At 45.4% G+C, this 11,626-nt stretch overlaps 1 protein-coding gene across 3 annotated transcripts in view; it reads right to left on the reverse strand.

Annotated features, from left to right (window-relative positions):
* The window catches only part of LOC121590746 (acetylcholine receptor subunit alpha-like 1), a 62,297-nt gene that overhangs the window by 35,505 nt on the left and 15,166 nt on the right, over nucleotides 1-11,626 (reverse strand). The window lies entirely within an intron of this gene.

Consider the following 11,626-nt stretch of genomic DNA (forward strand, 5'->3'; position numbering starts at 1 on the left):
CACACAGACACACACACACACACAAGCGCACAAATACCGTATCGAACACGCACGAAATCTCAAGGACAAACAGTGCCACCGCAAGGGTATTTTCCACCCACTTTGCGCTCCCGGGCCTGTGCGCTCCGGGCGCGATGCGTATCAGGCGATGGAAAAATTAATCAAAATAAAGATGCTTGCTCGCAAAGCCGGGGTTCTTTTGGCTTTCCTGGCAAGGATAAACTGCTTCGGCCGCGCCTGATTGTTCTCCAAACATTTCAATATTTCATCCCGGCGCGGATGGGTTACGTTCGCCGCCGGCACTTACACAGCCATTGTGGCGGCGGCCTGGGGCCGAAAGCGTTGTGCACAGAATTACCGGCCGCCAGTAGCGCACTGGCAAACAGCCTCGGCCGCGTCCATCATTATTCACGCGATTGTTGTTCATTAGTAACAGAAATTGAATAAAGCGGCTGCTGATACGATGAGGAAGCACTAAAGCTGTTAAGTGCAGTGCGAGTGAGCGGATTAGACGGTGATGCGGAAGCGAAGTGGCATGCGCCACAAACGCTCCCCGAACGTAGGGCGAGAGCGGAGGTGGAGGGAGTGGAGCAAAATTACTCTGTAACATTCCTTACGCAGTTCGTTATTTTTTCCTTCTTCTTCTGTTTGCAATTTAATTGTTTCTCTGCTCGGGTAAAATGCTGGCACCGGGCGATAACGGGCGAATGCCCGGGCGCAATAGCGAGTGCGCGCTTGGGACCGGCTCTCTCTCTCTCTCGCTTGGCAGGGAAATCATACGGAAAATTGTTTCTCCCTTTTGCAGCTACTGCTCGCAAACGGTTTCATTCCAAGCTAAACCACGGTTCGAGCATAATTACGATGAAGCCATACTTTTCGAATAAATTCCAGGAATTTTACTCCGTTTTGCTGGAATCCACGGTGGGGCTATCAGGGGCGATTTTAAGTGTTCTTGCGCAAGTGGAGGTAGAAGGTGTGTTAGCGCACTATTGAAAAGTTTCCCCAGTGCACTTGTTATGGTTACAGTAAAAGAACATGGAGATAATAAATGGGAACGATAGCAAACACGAGCCTTGCAGGGTGTTGTGGTTTGTCGGTTTGAAGGAGTTTTGTTTTTAATAGCGTAATGTGTTCTAGAGAAAGAGAGACAGAAAGTTAATCTATTACGCTCACTGAATCTTAAACTTCCAGCATTAATTTCATCACGTCAGTGAGTTTTGATAATATTTTAGAAGGATAATAGCACATACTGAAGTAAAAGTGATGGTTATTTAGAACACAAAGCAATGCCAAAAACGAAACGTGAAACATTAGTCTTTGCCTACAGATCTTTGTTTTACAGCATTACAATGTAGCCCAAGTGGTGCGAGTGTCTTTTTTCCTACAAGAAAGTCCACAAAAGGGAAGTGAAGCTACACGGAAGCCATAGTCAATCCTGTCGGCAAGCTCCTGCGTCATTATCGTTACAATCATTATTATTATGAGCCGCTTTCACCCCGAAGGTAAAGTTCCTGCCCACCGTTTTCCGTGCAGCCAATCGTTTCACCGCCATCACCACCGCCAACAGCAAGTCTCAGGAGACTGCGGGTGAGCATAACACATCGATAATAATAAAGAAGTTATAATAATAATCCTACCCATAAAAATGCTTTGTTTACAAGTTATGACGTTCGAATCGCCCGGTTAGCATCGTCTCACACACACACACACAGCCATATAAAGCGTACGGGGTGGGGCAGACGTTTTTCGGGCAGGACCTAAACCTTCCACAGCAGCACCCGAGGACGGTGACCGTGCTTTCGCTAGCGGACGTCGCTTGCCGGCTTGTATCGAACGGCGGGTAACAGCTGTCTCGGGAGGAAACACTCGGAAGCGGGACAGGGGATGGATGGTTGTTTTCTTGGCCCGCTTCTTGGACCGTTTTTGGGCGAGGATAAGACAAAGTCAAACGCGTCAACAAAAGGGTAGCCGGATCGTTATCGTTCATCTCGAAATTAATTGTGTTATTGAACTACATAATCGTTATGGTTGGCTTTCTGATACAAATCGACGGCCCTCGACTGGCTGTACCGTTAGAATTGATGTAGGAGAAAGATGAGCAGGTAGCTTGCAAGCGTGCTCGTAACCAATAAATGCCCAGCGCTTAAAGCCAGTTTTGCCAGCGTCGCTAATGGAATGAAAAATCAGTACGATGATGCTGAAAACATGTAAATGTTCGGTTTGGCATACATTACCGGCGCATAACTATACTATAGCAGGAAGCAAATTAATTAAGCAATTCACGAATAACAATATTAAGCGAACACAAACAAAACTCTTTTCATGTGAACTGTTCCCTTCCCGCTTAATTTCGTATCAGTGAATAACTTCACATTCGCTCTAGTGCGCTCGCAGGTAGCGCCTTGAAAATACTTTCCACTTTCCAGGAAAAGTGGCTCCCAATACACGGAAAACAGTTTATACGACCCATCGGTTCGGGCCCGATGCAACATTGCCACTCTGTTTACGGTAAACTTGAAACATGCTGTGTGCTCTGCTCTGGCTTTACCAAACTGGGGCTGCTGGGTAGACACATAACCAACGAATACACATACCCAACACATCGTTTCGAGAGAGGTGAAGCAAACAAAAAAAGCACTCTTCATGTGTATGTGTGTGTGTGTGTTTGCTAGCTGGTTTGAAGGAAGCAGCAGTGCTCTCCAAAGTGGAGAAAAAAATCAATAAATATAAATATTAAATGAACGCTTTATTATTTTGCATGAACGCACCATTTTCCCTGCCTACCCACGCCCACAGCTGCGTCCCCGTACCCGTTCATTTTGGCGCAGTTTTTCCTTCCCCGCTGATGAACGGGCAGCACGAACGAAAGAGGAACATGCAAGAATCCGACCACTCCCCGGTAGGACTGAGCCCGACCAACGAAACGAGCAACAGCCGCAGAACAGGCTTCCTTTACCGTACCACCCGCACATGAGGGCGTCCCATTTGAATGCTTTGCCACATTTTTCACCAACCCACATACACACGCACACACATGCAGAGTGTCGTGCTTTAATCGAGAGAGAGAGAGAGAGGGAGAGAGAGAGTGAAGGAGAGAAATGGAGTGCGAGTTATCGGTGTAGAGAGAATAACGACAAAAAAAAGAATAATAATAAACCCACGAGAAGCACTCGCGCGATGCTCTTTTGCTTGCTGTGCCGTGATCAGCTCGGTCGCCCCCGTAGGGAAATTCACTGCCAGCAAAAGTGCCGCCCGCCGGCCCGAGATTCACAGCGTGGAAAAATACACCAAAAAAGAGCCTGCACGAAAGGGAAATAAAACCATCGTATCGGGATGTTTATCGGCCAAGGTTGCTGCGGGATGCTGTGCGATGGGAAGGGCCAAATAAACACACTACAGGTGAGTGTCTCACCTGGCTGAGCTCGAGTAGCGCTGCAACAAAAAAACAGAGAAGTAGGCGGAAAACGATGCCCCTTCCCCCCCTCTTGAAGCCCGTCCCCTCCGCCTCCTGTTTCGCGATACTCAGCTGCAACTGTTGGCATGATTTGCATAATAAATTATGCCACTTCTTTCTGCAGGAGTGGGTAAGTTTTGTTTGCGTCGGGTGTTCATGCAGATATATTTTGCCTTAGCGTAACTCTCGTACGAGGCTGCGTCTTTCGCACGTTATGTACGCATCTGCTATGGTTGTGGTTTTACATATTTTCTTTCCCCCAGAGTGCCAATACGCGCAGCCCTGCCTCCTTTGTGTGCATGTGTAGTAGTTGCACTGAGCTGGCGAATGTCATTCTTTGCACAGTATTAAAAGTTCACAACACTTGAGTGGGTTGAAAGAAAAAAAAACTGCACCCACCTGGGACGGTCTCAGGCCAATGCTCCTGGATTGATTTTATGATGATATTTTATTTATAGACAGTAGTGTTGTACTACACAGCAGTAAAAAGAGTGCTAGACAGAAGTATTTGCATTCAACTGGATTGTACAGCATGAGTTTATTGTTGCAATAAGCGTTAGCTTTCTATGAGCAAGAAAAATACCTTTTTACCAAACTATGTTTCAAAGATTTATAGAAAAAATACTCATGCTGTTTCCCATTTTAAAAGCCCCACATTGTATCTCACCATGGCAGCGTGCCATGAAATACCGAAATGAAATACCGAGCGCACAAGATCCAATTATTCGACTGCAGAAGCTTGAGTACATTTCTAAATTATCCCACCGCTCGAAGGAGCGCTCGTTCGCTCGGAGGAGAACGTGCCTAACATTGAAACGTGAACAACCCGTGCCAAACTATCCATTGCACTTTGTACAGCAGCCGCCCGCTGGCTGTCCACGTTGCCCCGGTGGCCCCAGTCGAAAGGGAAGGAGCTTCTTCAAATATATTATTATGTTCCACACAGCAACCGCCACAGCTTGTCTTTTGGCATATGGTCGGACAATTCTAAACCCTTCTTCGGGTGCTGTACTTTCTTCACTCGCCCTCCCTTCCTAAGCATCTCCAGGCATCCCCGACTTGCTTGCGTGCCCCTTGATTGCTGCAATTTTCTTTACCCTGGTCCTCCGCTTCCGAGCACGCGTCCGAATTCGAAAGACATATTTTACTGGCCAAAATGTGCCGCATCCCCGGGAGGAAAAGGAAGAAGTTTTTGCCGCAGAACGTTGACCACGGGCCAATGTGCCGTCCGGTTTGCACCCATAACACACACGCACACACACACATACACACGCATACACACATGCGCTGTTTTTGGTGCTTCACAAAACATAAACGTGAGGTTTATAATCAAAAGGATGCGCGCCTTCATTTCCGACTCCGAGCGCAAACTTTCTTGAACCGACCGTTACCGGCGCCGGGCCCGGGCAGGAGGGATCGTGCAGCATTTGCATAACGAACGAACCAGCACCGATAGCCCAGACTTCAATACTGAAAGCCAAACGTTCGTTCAGTCCGTGCCATACACACACACACTCACAGAGAAGGACACGAGGCTCGCATTGCTGTTGGCACAAACAACGAACCCCTGGCGGCAGTGGACATTCGATACGCTTGACGTTGCCTTAAGGGTATGCACCTGCAAGCGTTAAGCGTTCGTTCTCCCTCTTTGGTGCGTATCGTCGGCGCTCGTCTCGTACCGACCTCTCCCCCCCTCCCCCCCTCCCTGCTGTACACATAGAAAGTTGCACACTAATTGAAACTGGCTCCCGGTGAAAGCGAGCTCAAATAAATCGCACTTTGCAAACAATGGTTGTACGGTGGCGTACGGCAGGCTGCTTCCAAGAAACTGTTACTCATTTCTGGATGACCGAAGCTGGTACTACAAATTACAGCCCGCGGTGATCCACTGCCGCCCAACTTTGTCCAAAAACCGATGCTAGACAGAAAGCTTCCGTTTGCAGTGGTGAAACTGTCTCAGCTGTTACGCTTGCCGAGACTTGCCCTTAAAACGATCGCTGTTCTCCAGGGGCTAGTCGTGTACGTAAGTAATATCATCCCTTGGCCGTACCATCCACGTACTTCGACCCTCCAAGGCCCCATCTGCTGGCCAGCACAGTTGAACTAACTTAATGATTAATGATGAGTCCTCGCAAACCGCACTGGGTCGGGTCGGGATGTGTCCGTGCCGCATTCTTCACCAAAACGTCTCCCAAAACCTGCCCGTTGATAATCCTTTGGACAGGCGAATGCGTTCGTGGGATATTTATGGGGCAACAGGCCAGCCAGGCTGCCGCTAGAACGAGATGCAAGGTACAACGGCCAAAAAACCGGGTGGAGCGGGGTGGGTGTGTGCCAGTTTGAGGCATAATCGTGCATGGCGCGCGTGCGTTTCGCGCAAGCAAATTCATTAATTTTGCTCCGTCGGTTGTCATTCATTGCGGTTCATTGGGGAGATTTATGTGACCGGTCGCAAAGTCGGCCCGGTTCGCTGTGTGCGCAAATTAAACGCCCGCAACCTTTCGCTCGGGATGGCTGCGCGGCAAGGGAAATGGTTTTTGTTTACTTTATTTGAGAATGTACGGGAAAGAAAAGGGTTGGCAATGAATTAGTGGCTTCAATCGTTAAGCTAAAGATGTTGGGAAAAAGAAAGATCAGATCACGTAAGTTCTTAAATTGCCGGTTATTTAATGAATGAAAAAAGTCTTTCTATTGCCATATTTTTGCGGTTTATTAGTCTGTACTAATTTAATACTGTAATAACTGCGGGATTTTAATTGGATCAGAAACATTTTTAGTTTAATCAGAGTGCTTGTGTTTTTAAACAACCAAAGCTTAAACAAACATTGTTCTTCCGAACTCTTACGCCATGGTTAAACAAATCTCCCGGTTTTCAATCGCTTGTCTAAGCGCTGAACTTGATAACTCTAAGTGCTTTCCGAGATAAATCACTTGTAATCTGCTGCAAAAGCTTAAAGTTATCCAGCAACTTGTCCGTCCGCGTGGCATCGCTCGCGCTCGGCAGCGCCAACAAAAGACGGAAGTAATGATCAAGTCTTTGATTTATGAAACAATCTATCGCCCTTCCAGCCGACTGCCGGAGATAAGATTGTGTGATAAAATTCACACTCGTACATCTCAATTTGCCTCCATCCCCTTTTATCGCACCACCGCACAAATCACCGCCCGAGTGTGTGTGTGTGTGTGTGTGTGTTCGCGAGTTTCCCAATGCGTACCGCACAGGGCAAGGACCGCTGGGAAATTCGCATTCGAGATTTTCGACCGACACCGGAAGCAGAGCGTCGGATTTAGAGCGATTTTCGAGCCAGGAGACGGTGAGATTGTGCGTAAATTAAATATGTATGATGCGGCGATAAATTTATCGATGGCGTGTACGAGCCATGCCGCATTAAATGTGCCTGCGGCAGCGAACCGTTATTGCGCTCAGCATCCAGCTCGGTGCGCTTGCGGTCCAATTGCGCCACCCTGCAACGAGCACCCACCGATTGGGGCGACTAGGTGCTAGTCGTATGGCAGGCCGGCCACGCATGAGTGCTTTTTTGTTCTTCCCGTTTGTGAATTCGGTTGCTTCATGCATCGCTGGCAGGCATAGAGCGCAATTCGAATTATTAGAGAGCGTTTTACGCACAAATCCACACAATCAAAATAGCTGCCGTTTATCCGGGAGCGAGGAAAGCTGTCAGCTTTGTGCTCGGGGAGTGAACACCGTGTTGCTCGTGAGATTATTGTTGGCTAGTGATTATGCTGTCTACGCAGTATTTGCTGACCATCGCATGTGTGTATTTGGCGAGCTTAATTTGCTTCATTGGAAAGGGACGATTCATAAACTGAGCTATATTGATGAAAGGCGCTAGATGATTGAAACATAAAAAGGTTTGCATGACGTTGCTTATGCTCAGCAGTTATAACGTAGGAGAATTTGAAGAATGTCTGTTTGAAATGTCTGTTTTGTATACAATGTTGTGGTAAGCTGTACGATAAAGGAAATCAAAAATAAGTTTCGGCATTAATTTGAAACGGCCATGCAGCTCCATTGTGTTTCTTCATTTTTAATAAACTAGTTGCTGTGGTATTTAAAAATTATCAATACATGCAAAAAATAACCATTTCTGTGTTAGTTTTTGTCTCGTTTCGGTGTTTCCGCTGCCAATTCCTGTAAAGAAGAATAGGAATGCAAATCCAAACTTTGAACAACCAGGCGTCTCCATTACCCTTAAATTATATCTTTCCTGTGACGATAAATTATAGCTATGAAATGCATCTTGCCATAACTCCATATACAATGACTTGAAGGAATTATAAGAATGCATGGCTTTTGAACGTCCTCCAAATTGCTACGTCGTCAAAGGCATGTACAAAATGGCTATTCAAATCCTAAACTAGAAAAGCACCATGCGCCTCCATTGTACACAACATTTTCTTAACATTGTCTAAAAGTTGTTTGATTCCTTCTGTGTTCCAGATGCTTTCAATTAAAAAGAAACGACAACAAAAATAGCTGTATTATTTCCTTTCAATTCAGCAGATACTACAGCGGTACGCATTTCATGAATAAATCATCGTTCGTAACGCCAACCTGGCGTACCAGTTACGCAGAAATGTTGCCTCAAGCCCTAAGGTCGAACAATGTCGGGCCGTGTGTAAGCTAGAATTCATCTGCTTTTTAATGGGAAAGCAAAATTCATCATTTGGCAACGAGACCACTAGCCCAATCATTACTGCAGCGCAACTCAGCTGTCAGCTTTGCTGGGAAAGTTGTCATCCGGGAACGCTCATAAAACATTTTACTCGGTGAACTAATTCGACCGAATCTGAGCTAAGCGTAAGCCCACACCAAAAGCCCCAAGCGCGTTTCTCGGTATGTAGCAGCTGAACAAAAAAAAAAATCCATTTCAGTCCAACAATGGTGAGCCACAAGCATTTCAACGGAAGCATATCCTTACGTTCGAAATTTATTGCATTTGATTATGTTAATGAGAATAAATTATTTTCATAATCATTCCTGGACTGTATACACTGCGTGGCAGAACGGACGGTTGGAACATTGTACGTAGCACCAGCTGGTGATTTTTAAATGAAAATGATATTTGGAATAGAACAATAAAAATGTAAAAAAAAACATGGATTGCAAACACGATTTAAGCAGTCAATCGAAAACAGTGTGTGGTGAAACATCCGATCGCTGGAAGGTAGTTTAATAAATTATTTTAAAATACTGCTATGTAAACCGAAACCAACCTCCAGCGACTGTTTTAAAGCAATCAATCACTTTGCAAGCAATATCATTTCAATTTATTCAAAAATTAGCACATTCCACAGCGTACCGAATCAGATAACTGAAGCTAATCATTCCGCTGATACACTACAGCATGATCCACTGGCGACAATCATCGAGAAGAGATAAATTTTCAACGCTCTCCAGATGTCATGGCCACCACGCTTTGCTGCTTCCTTTTGGTACAGGATGGATTGTGAAGAGCCATCAGGCTTACTTATCCGTGAATCTCTAGCTAGAGGCTCGAATTTCGAGTTTGGTTCTTTTTTTTCTTCGCCGCTTAAGTTGGCGCCCAGTTGCCTACACAATGCTGCCAAGTTTTCCGGCATAGGCGGAGAATAAAGTCCAACGGAAATAACCAGAAAACGTGAGTATGATAGAGAGAGTGTGAGATACCGTTAGATAAATAGAGAAAGTGAACGAAGGCCTGCTTAATGGTAGAAGAGTTGTTGAAAAAGTGCTCTAATGAAGCTCGAGGCAGAGGGATACATACACATGCACACAAAAAACATACACACAAACCAAATAAGCGATACAGTAGGAATAAAAGTTTTGATTCTGTGTCGGTAAATCTGGGTAGCTCAGCCGAAACTCGGCCTAGATCATTATGATATCTTTCCGTCCCCGGGAGAAAGGGGAAGAGCAAAATTTCACTCTCCTACATGGACCGTTTTGCAAACTCAACGGTGACGCTAGGTAACAGAATACTAACAGGCACAAAAAAGAAACAATCAGTATAAATAGCACTGAGCATCGCAGCCCAGCTCGTGAAGAACGTGCTCGGGCATAGCGTGAGCCTTAGCAGAATACCCTCGTAAAGTCTCATCGTCCCCGTGTTTCGACACTTCCCTACTGCGGCCTGCGTACAGCCTGCGTTCGTTGCGCCGGAAACGCCACGTCGAAGTATTTGTTCAGACGAGTATGAAGTCGATGATTTCGCTTCGCACTTTGATTGCGAGCGAACAACCACACCCATATTGCGAGAGCACAACTCGCTTTCATAACACGTATGCAGGTCGCAGGACGCAGGAGACAGTTAAGCTTATTTGCGTGAGCGCGTATGTGTGCGTGATGTGAATTGGGATCAGACACTTGAACATGTATCGTAATTGACTTCAAATTGGCAGCAATAATGCAGCGAAGAAGCTGCACAGCTAATTAGTGATGATTAAGTACCGGGTTAGTTAATTAGTTTAAGTATCGCTTTAAGCTAACAATTGAACAGTTGCTTGCCGTAACATGTGTGCTTGAATTAAAGAGCTAAAAATATATTCTAATAATTATTTAATAAAAGTGTTTCCCGTCTTGAAATACTTTTAATATCTTAAAATATGAAATACAAGTTAATATTGTTTTTTAAAATATCTTGTAAGCGTATTTTAAAAATACAGAAAGAAGCTAGCATAAAATGAAGCACGATGGAAACAATACTATCACCCATTCTACTCAATTATGCATTGCAACGTATCAATCCGGGGGGTCCTGATTGTTGTGCCAAATTATCTCAGAACGTTCACCGATTAAGTGTCTAAATAACCCTTGGTAATGCTATTGTGCGTGGCCCATCCGAACGAACGGCAACGGCAACGTAAAAGGCACACCCATTACGGAATGATGTAAAAATCAAACTACAGAAAAACTGCCAAAGCACGCTCGGAGAAGCCGCACGGGTTGGCAAATTAAAATAAATACTTGCCAAATGGAGCACAATCCCGGATGGATCGGAAATGAGCACAAACCAAGTCGCAAACAAAAGGCTGCGAGAGAGAGAGAGAATGAGAGAGAGAGTGGGAGAGAGAGAGGGAGAGAGAGAGAGAGAGAGAGAGAGCGAGAGGGAAAAGTCTCAATGTTTCGCACAAAAACCAGCGAAACAAACGGTCCTTTGCAGCCGAAACGAAACCATAAGACGCGCGCAAGTGATATTAAGCTGCCGGTTGTGTTTTGCATTTTGCCTCAATGTGTGCGACTTCGCAAAAGAACCTCTGAAAAAAAAAACACAGCACGAAGAACGTAATAAAATCAATTCGATAAGAGGCTTTTCCTCGAAACATTCACCATTAATTCAATATGATGCGAGCGTGTGCGAGCAAAGCGCAACCCGCAATCGTAGCGCATCGGGAGGACACGCGCCCACATACAAGGGAGGAACAAAAAATCGACACGCAATGTGTATCTCAGCGTTCGAGAGGAACATATACAATAGACAAAATAGCAGCAGATAGCACGACTTTCGTCTAGCAATCGTTCGAGATGGTAATGGAATGGGCGCACTGGCTGGCTAGTCAGCGAGAAAGAACAATAGCGATTTGTGTGCGCGCTTGCGTGTGTTCGGCAGAGCGGGGAGTGCTGATGGATGTGATTTATACTAGAATGTTCGATATTTTATGTCACAAGATAGGCTTTGCGACAGATTTTCTTACTTTCTACTTTGCAGAACTCGATATGCTAGGTATCGTTCTTTAGTAGTGTTTGGTCAGATTTATAAAAGCATGATTATTTGATTGCGAATTAGAAACAAATAGTAACGATTATGGAAAATGTTTTCATACGTAAAATGGTCAGATTTTCGCACCCATTCTGTCATTATTTCGAACAATCATTCGCCGTAAACCTTTACTAGATTCGACCGCTGAATGCTGCGTCCGTTGAGCGAGACGCTCGAACATCTCCGAGACGGTTAATGATCTAAAGTCGTTTGGCCGTGTTAGCCAGCGCTGAACCATGTGTCACGCAAAATGCTTGGGGGATTATATTTTGTTTTATTGCCTTGCTGCTGACCTACAACAGCCCACGCCAACCAGCCATCCAGTTGACCGTACAGGAAGTGGACAACATTTTTTGTGAGGATTTGTGTCGTTTCTTTTGTTTTAGAGCTTAGCGAGATGTTGTGGATCTGG

This window comes from Anopheles merus, chromosome 2R, assembly GCF_017562075.2.
Source record: "Anopheles merus strain MAF chromosome 2R, AmerM5.1, whole genome shotgun sequence".
In the NCBI taxonomy this organism is placed as follows: Eukaryota; Metazoa; Arthropoda; class Insecta; order Diptera; family Culicidae; genus Anopheles; species Anopheles merus.